The sequence below is a fragment of the Morone saxatilis genome, unplaced genomic scaffold (genome assembly GCF_004916995.1).
Source record: "Morone saxatilis isolate NCDOM2014 unplaced genomic scaffold, NCSU_SB_2.0 Contig10, whole genome shotgun sequence".
NCBI classification, from domain to species: domain Eukaryota; kingdom Metazoa; phylum Chordata; class Actinopteri; family Moronidae; genus Morone; species Morone saxatilis.
The window spans coordinates 13,557,831-13,566,881 of record NW_023339652.1 but is presented as its reverse complement, the minus strand read 5'-3'; the positions used below and the strand labels follow the sequence as shown (position 1 = coordinate 13,566,881).

Genomic DNA, 9,051 nt, shown 5'->3' with positions numbered 1-9,051 from the left:
AAAAAAGTGTGTTTGCAGTTTATCACTTTTACGCCACTTGAACGCCGTTAAAACGAGCTGTAATAACTATTTCACAATGAAAACACATACACGGGACTGAATGTGAAGAGTGTGTTAACAGTGTGACGTTAAAAACCCAGCAAAGGTCCGCTCAAACTCACTTTTAAGTACCGGACGCATTGCATTAGAACGTTAGCGTGAAGCGTGGTGTGACCATAGTTGAGAGCGGTGGTGTGGCGAGCGGGTTCGCTTGTTTACAGTGATGTTAGGAGGGAAAAACAATGTGTTTTATGTTGTAGTCACACTGGAAACAGTAGGATAAGGTGTAAACTGATTTAATATCAAACGCACTGTAACTGTTACATGTTTGTTGTGTCTGTGAAGCACAACGAGGATGCTAATGAGTTCTTCCTGATTATGTCGACCTTTCATACTGTATCTAACCCCTCCTTTGAGTTGTTGTTTGCTGTTATTTACAGTGATAGACAGCTGACAGTTCTTGTTGCTGCTGCTTGGTCACTCAGTCAAGAGAGAGGCATCCAACAGTGTTGTGTTCAAAAAAGCAACGTACAGGGCGGCACACACCATCACTTCAGGATTTTAAAAAATCCTGAAGTGATGGTGTGTGGATGCTGCTGATGTGATGGGAGCAGACGCAGAAAGCAGGGGGCAAGGCTGGTATGTGTTTAACCCTCTTCGAAAGGGGTCTTTCGCCCTCATTCGGGGAGGATGCTCCTCTCTGCATAAGAGCGGGATGAGAAATGCAGAGAATGCTGCTTATTTCTGCCACACTGGTGACCCACAGGAGGCTACAGGCTGTACGCTTCACAGGTCAGCCACATGTTCTCAGAAGCCCCCCCTCTCCTCTCCCACTGTCAGGGAATCCATTTAAATGTGTTACCCCCATCAAATGAAATAGGTTGCATGTTACTTATGTGCTGTCGGTCTTTTACCACAGAGAGGTTAATGCGTGATGTACATTTAGGATAGAGGGTGGGGACAGGGAGTGTTCACACCCCTGAAGGTGTACAGTGTTTCTTTATAACAGCGATGCCATCGGCAGTCATATCTCTACGGATCTCTACATACAATGTGTTGTGTTGCTCAGACAGATGTCTGCTGGAGTTCTTGTCTGTATGCAGACCTTAGGACACCATGCAGTGTGCCCGTATGTCTGATTATCTGTTGCTGTATGCAAATGTTGAACAGAAATCCTTTTGTTAAAAGTCAGCGTTTTGTGGAATCTAGATCAATGTGTTCCCTGGCAGGGCTTGGTCAAATACTTAACTGACTTAAAAATATTAAACTGAAACCGAAAACGTCCTTGTTTCCTTTTTTACGTTGTGGCTGTCTTTAATGCTGCTGGTCGGATTGTGATGAATTTTCGAAGAGTCGTGACATTTTAGCATTGCACTGTCATTAAACGTAATACAATTCTGGTGACTTCCATTGAGGCGGGAATAGAAACTGAAATAGTTGTAGATTCAATTGGTTTCGAACCACTACTTGATTCGTCTTTTTTGCAACTCTTAAATTGTTCAAATGTTTATTTTAGTTTTTTAAAAAGTGGCATTTTAACTGATAACATTCTACATAAATCCATCTGTTCACTTTGTAGTAGCTGGTTTAATAAGAGTGCTGCACAGTTAGGCCCGATGTAAAATGTTAGTTTTGATTTTAGTGCGTGATACAGTATATTTTGTCGATGTCACTTTTCAAAGATCCAACTTTCTGTGATTTGACTGCTACACTGCTGGCCTTAGAGGAGTGCGCAGACACAGTTTGTCCCTCAGATACTGTAGTTACTGTATGTCCACAAGGTTTTAGTACCATCTCCTTAGTAACAGAGAGACCATGCCGTCTTGCAGCTGAATATATGAACTTGTTTGGCAGAGTTTGCGAATGTCTGAGTCACCCGGCTCCTCGGCCCCCGGGGGGTGGGGGTGTTTTCCAGTGGCTCGTTCCCAGTGCAAATCAGCATTCCTGAAACTCTTTTGGAGCGCACATTCTGGGGACAAGATGTTGTCACCTGTTTCAGGAAACACAGAAAGAGGCAATTTGCCAACAAGTGACATAATCATCTCTGGTTTTGACTTTTAATTTGATATTCATGCGTATTTTAAGACGCTGAATGGCTTCTTAGAATAGAGATTTTTTTGCGAGCGAAAGCGAGAAAGGGAAAAGATTGCGAGACTTAAAGCAGATCCGAAGTAGCTCTCCTTGTGTAATTGTTGTATAGTCAGTGGTGACATAACTGTTGCAGAAAATATTGACGTGTCATGTTAGCCTGCGTCTCCAGCTAATTCAGATAATGCCCTGATGCTACGGGGCAATGAGGTAAGAGCTTGGCTCGGGCTCAGCAGTGAGCTGGAGACATTTTGCTGATCGATGGGAGAGCCCGAGGTATCAGCTGGGATCAATACGCTACCAGCCCTGCCCTGCTGCGTCGTACAAAGGCCCACATGCATCAAAGTATGTTCACACGTACTGTATAGGTGTACATATATGAATCACCATACACACAAACCATTCCTCACCCACACTCCAACAGTCACAGAAGAATAAATTACTCCCTGATGCACTTTAGTGTTACCAGGGGACTCCGCTGTGAATGGCCTTAAGCCCAAATATTCCATTATGGCCATCGATCAGGCCAGCACACAGGCTGTTGGCCGCTTTTACACTCAAACACACACACACACACACACACACACACACACAAAAGAAACACTCACTCTTATTTCAAATGAGCGACAGGCTCAGAACATTTCTTGGCATTATAAGGAAGTTTGTGTTTGTAGAGGATATCTCAAGTCGATTTCACATGCTGATTTCAGGGCAGCTTTTCTGCTGTTGCAATGTTTTCTAGCTATTTTTGCAGTAAAATTGTAGGAGAAAGTAAAATAGTTGTGATTATTATTATTATTTTTGTATAAATCCTTAAAAATCAAAGGCAACGTGTTCCACTGAGAAACTGCTGAGTAACACTCAGTTTTGTTGAGTGAGGAACAGGAACTAGTTGAGCAACTTTTATGTACAGGTGCTGTAATTAGAATTTTTAATTAGCTTATATGTGTTCTCCTATTTTGTGTGTGTGTTAAGCTGGGTATCAGACCACAACACTGTTTTGGTACTGACAAAACTGTGTCTGTAGCGAATATTCCTGGTCAGATTTATGGTCTTGTGATAAAAGATTAAAGATTACTTAATTACATTTTTAAATCATATGTCAATTATAATTTAGTTTTTGTACAGCTGCTTGTTTAGAAAATACAAACTTTTTAGAACTTTAGTCAAAAAGTGTGTAGAAACATGTCTTCAAAGACCGTTTTATGTAAGATTTATTAGTCTTTATTCCCCAGCACCTACCAGCACCATAGAAAAGTAAGAAATGAAGCACAACACAAACAAGCTTGTGGCTCCAGAGGAATGACCCTGAGAGACAAATAGGTACTGTCTTTTGAGTAGGATTGAAACAGTGTCTTTCAGACTGATTGACACATCTTTCTCTGACTCTCTCTCTCTCTCTCTCTCCTCTCTGGGTGTTTTGCTATGCACCCCAGCACTGCCAGTAAACACTGTAAGTGTTGACAGTAATAACTCTCACATTCTCTCCTTTTCTGTCTACCTTCTCTCTGCAGTCGGGCGACAGGCGGATTAAAAAAGGCCTCTCTTTCCAGTATCCACTGTTGCCACAACACATTGGTTGTGGTGTAAAGGAAATTGGGAGACGGGTGGGTTTTTTTTATGGTTAGGGCTGGCTTTGTCCTGCATGTGTGTGTTCTTACTTTCAGGTAAATATGTACACAAGGTCTGGGCTACGACTGCTGCACTTTAATGAAAGTCAAGTGATTTTATTTCCCCATGTCAGGCAGCTTAGAATTGTATAGAGTTAAAAGCAGTAGACCTTAATACATCTTGACTTTATGTCCATGTGTATACAAATCCTTCCTGACTGATTCTAGTAAAGGCAGGTTTAGAAAAAAGAGGCCAAATTTGAAAACGAGGTCATATTTGTGCAGGCCTGAAGGCTGGGACACGCGACTGCTGTGATCCTAATGGATTCACTCAAAAAATGTGTCATCGTATCAGCTTCAAGCCACAAGTAGTCCTGTGGCTTTAGGTATTTCTTGTCATGCCAAATATGAGCTAAAACACCCATTACATAACAGTCGTTTAGGCTAATCTCTTACAACTTAAGTGATTTCCCCCATTGATTGTGTACAATAGTGTGATGTACATTTCAAAATATAATACAGAGTCTACTGTGCCCACAGACTGATCGGAGTGGGCCCTCTCTAAGGGCTGCACTATAGTAAAAACATCACATTGGGAGTATTTACACATATTGCAACTGTGCTATGATTTGCGATTACTGTGAGAGTGATCATTTTTGCATCACAAGTTTTAATGGTGCGAGTGCACTCACCAGTGGAACCGGTCTAAACTCTGAGACAGTCGGTGGATGGCTGCAGAGCGAGTGGAGCGCATACAGCCTGGTGCTGGAATCAGTTGGCAGTCGGCAGACGAGCTAATCATACGCTTGTCACGTTGCTCAAGCGATCGCTTATATTCTCCCTCCTAGTGGAAAACCTGGCCTTTGTCTAATTTCAAATGGGCTCATTTGGCAGCGTGGTTGTCACCATGCGTTAGCAGGCACACAGCGACTGTTTGAAACTGGAGAAAGACTCCCATTGACGTGTAACATCTTGTTCTTCCTCTCGTTCCTCTGTTCCTTGAAAAGCACTGCTGTTGCATTAGTGCTGACCGCAGCACGACCGCATGAACAAACCTTTTAGATTGGTTTAACACTTGCATGTGAGCTCCCACGCTACCGGCTGCATTACTTCTGCAGAATACATATTAATATGCCTAATGGATAATTCATGTCATTGAGAGAAAAAGAATGGCTTTAAAAACCCAGCCGGCTTCAGCACTGGTCATTTAAGGTAAAATGGTGACACAGGAAAATATTGGAAGTGTTTTGGCTCCTGCTACCACCTGCAGAGCAGTTTGTCAGGCCGTGGTGGTCTCTTACAGTAAGATGCACATCGGTGTGCACCACACCATAACTCATTTCAACTGTCTTTTGCTTATTTGTTAGTGTTCCACATTGAGCTTTTTGTAGTATTTTCTAAATAGCTGTTTGCCAAAAGAATTTACACAAGTTTACACAACAATCTCACCTTCCTAAAAAAGACCAGCAAGGTAGCCATTATTATTAAAACAAATTATAATTATCAACAGAGTCTGTCTAAATCAGTGCTCAATGTAGGTTGCAAACGCTATTTTTAAGGCTGATATTATGCCAATAGTTTGAAGCTGCCAAAGGCTGGTATTGTTTATTTTTATTCAGAATATTTAAGATTAAAATCTGTCCAAGAAAATGTATTGTGTTAGCAACTTTTTAAAGCCCCAGTATGCAGTTGATGCACAATCTGGAATACATTTCTGTGTTCAACTGAAGAATAAAAACATTTCCAACTGTTGAGCACTTTAAAAGTTTCTAATATCTATGTCTATATCTTCCTATATATTTGTTTTAATCTAATTAGTTTATACACAAAAATAGCAGACAATCCTGTTTTCAGCCTCTCAAATGTGGAGATTTCTTATATATCACATTTAACTAAATGTTTTGGGCTTTTGGGCTGATAAAACAAGACATTTAAAGGCCTTTACTCTATTTTATGACATAATATAGACCAAACAATGAATGTATAAATAACCATTAGTTGCAGCCCTACTAATATCCAATATCGGATATTGAAGTCTGCAAAACAAACAAAAGTTTACATCAAGATGAGGTCAGAACACTTCTGCTGCAGAGTGGCGTGTGTGTATAAGATGGAGGGCAAAATTATCAGCGTGCATTGTAATCATTGTAATATTGATATTGAAAGTAATATAACACCACCGCGAGCAGTGTGGCTGCCGGATACAAACAGATAGAATCTACAATCCACTCAGACCTGCAATATGAAGGCTGAATATCACTACTTTCAATTTCAGATGCACCAGAGGAAAGCCTTGACCTAGACATAAATAAATAAATGAATCAGTCAAGTCGAGGCCTTGGGTTTGTGATGGGGTTGGAATCCGCTTTGGAGAACGTTAAACTTGAGTTAGTGAAGATATGGACCGTTGAACTCTTGCCATGGGGAGATGTAGACATTATCTACAATGTGCATTCCAGTCCAAAGTCCAGCAGTCTTTCCACAAATAAGAAAGAAAACATATTGATTTTCCCACTGAGTGCTCTATGTTTTAGTCTCCACATTGGCTGAGGAGCAAAGTTCACCTTCTTTATTGTTCAAGACAGTCAGAGGGAGCACAAATAACAGCACCCTAAACACAAGACAGACAACTTGCAGCCCACAAAACAGTGATTTGGTTGAATCTTACCATGGGGAGCAGATAGAGGGGGGGATGCTTCAGGTTATTGGGCCACAGCCAAGAAAAAGATGAAAAGTAGGTTGGATAAATGTAGGTTGTGTAAGGCTGGATACAAAAACAGATACAGACTTTGGACAATTAAGCCCAAATGAAAGGAAAAGCTTTACATTTCCCATTTTCCTTTTATTATTTCTGTAATCATAATGCAAAAAGAATTCCTCAGAAAGCATTACAAATATGAAGGATTTTAAGTTAGGTGTTTCCATGTAATGTAGTGTTTCTTAGAATTGCTATCATTGACCGCCAGTTGAGGTGGTTCAGATATCTGATTGGGGTGTCTCCTGGGTAAGCCTTTTCTTTTGGAGGTAGGAGGTCCCAGAGGAAATGCCCAGAATCCCATAGGAGGAGCTGGCAAACGTTGCTGGGGAGAGGGACGTCTGGAATAAGTCCTGGACAAGCGGCAGAAAACGGATGGATGAATGGATGAGGCGTTGCTAGCGGCAAAGTATTTAGTGTCAAGGTGTTTCTTTAAGAGATAGAAGTAAAGCTAACATTCCTCCCCTGAAGACGTGACTCTTTGACTCGTCCTGAGGGTCACATGCTGTAGATTGTGTCTAGTGCCCCCGGTGTACTTCACACCGCTGATTGTATTGATTCACATTTTAAAAGCCGCTGTTGCCTTTTCTCTCGAAAAGCAGCTACAGAAAATCTTTCCCCCGCGCAGGCTTTTATTGCGCTCCGAGCGTTAGGGCCGAACCACTCGCCCCGCAACCCCGCCCTTCAAACATCACGAGTCATGCCCGACCCGCTATCTATTTTCAGGTCGCTCACACCCACTCTGTCTATGGGAAGTGATTGCGTTGACCTTTTTGGCCCCATAGAGCTCACACAATGGTTCTCTTATTGAAGAACTCCACTGACAACCGTCGCTTTGAAGCCAAGACGGGGTCGCCTGCTGCGCGCCGGTTCAATGCCAGCAAGAAGCACAAAAGGATGTGTGCGCGACGACGACGGCCGCTAACTTTTCCTGTCTGTTTACGTGTGGTTCCGAACAGCAGGGAGCGCTAATGATTTTGGATGAGAACACAGTGGTGCTGGCAATCAGTGAGACAAAGCTATATTGAAGAAAGCCTTTCTGAGCTGCCATGAATTGGTGCCATTGTCTTGTCTGTCTTACACTAACTGCTCCTGAGTGAGGCCCAGTGTGTATTTGGCTGCTATCAGAGTGTGTTCATGTGCGTCTGTGAGAGTTTTCCTGTGTGTGTCAGAGGCCACGGTCCCGTTCTGTAATCAGGTTTGGGCTTTTTCTAGTCGGGGCAGTAAAGATTTATACACTCGGAGGAAATTACGCACTCGGAAGGGAATTACTATCGACCTCCTTCCTACCGGTACTCTCACGCTGCGGGTGGTTTTCTGTATAAGTTGCCAGACGGTATGTGCGCTCTGTCACAACATGTGCGTGTCCGTGTGTGTTAAATTGCGCTGCACACCCCACACACGCAAACCACACACTGATACAATGCCTCCGCTCCATGCATCAAGCTATAGCTGCGGTAAGAAAATGGATTGATAAAGATCTGACGGAGAGGGAGCGCGAGTCATTGGCAAAGGTCAACACACACACAAACACACCACACACATCACACACAACACACACACCACACACACACACACACAGGCACACATCCAGTTGGGTACCCAACCTCTACTACTACATGCAGAAGTAATAAGTGGGAGGCGTAAATAGTGTACACGGTGACCTGTACTCCAGGTTAGACAGCTGTTGTGTTATTTTAAAATGCAGGTGATAAGCTGGGCGTCAAGGACACACACACACACACACACACACTCTCCCTTTCAATCAGTGACTTCAAGGGGCACACGAATCTAGATGGATGTTGCAAACAGGAGACTTACCATAAAATACTGCTTTCCTCAAAAGTTATGTGGACCTACTCATGTGGATTTTTCTGTTGATTCGGCAACAGATTTTTGTCAGAAGTGTCTAGCAGATGGTCCTTCTAGGTATTTTTTAGATATTCCTGGAGAATAAAATGACACGTCGAGATCTGTTGACCTCTGGGGTAAGCAGTGCGTTAAAAGCTTCTGCTCAATGGGCCATGGGAAAAAGTGTCCAAAGTCCTAATAGCAATTGAAGTCATGCAATAACTACTAAGATTGTAAGCAAAGCCTCAGGAGCAATTTAGCTGAAGACTGCATATGGGCTGACCATACATAACACACACAGTTACGCACACATGCATTAAAAGCATTTAAACACCATGTTCACCACGCACGCACGCACACACACACACACACAACACACACACACACAGATATTTGTGCTGCTGTGCCTCCCATTCAGTCAGACACTGATGACATTTTCAGCGCAACCACACACACAATGAAAAAATTCACATTTCATGGTCTGACATTTTTATTTCACTCTGATAGTTAGATTTGCCTCCCGTGAGACATAAAGCCGAAAAGAACAAATCAAAACATCTCCCTATAAATTTCTGCCAGCCCAATTTGAGTTTGGCATTTCGGGTGTGACATCTGGAACAGAAATTGGCTGTATCCTGATAAGGGTTTTTCTTCTGCCATTTCACCCAAAAAAAAAAAAAATTCACACACACACCAAGCTCCCAGTTA

General features: G+C 42.5%; 1 protein-coding gene across 1 annotated transcript in view; it reads left to right on the top strand.

The window, feature by feature from the left end:
- LOC118336271 (copine-8-like) overlaps window positions 1-9,051 on the top strand; it is a 60,164-nt gene that overhangs the window by 469 nt on the left and 50,644 nt on the right. The window lies entirely within an intron of this gene.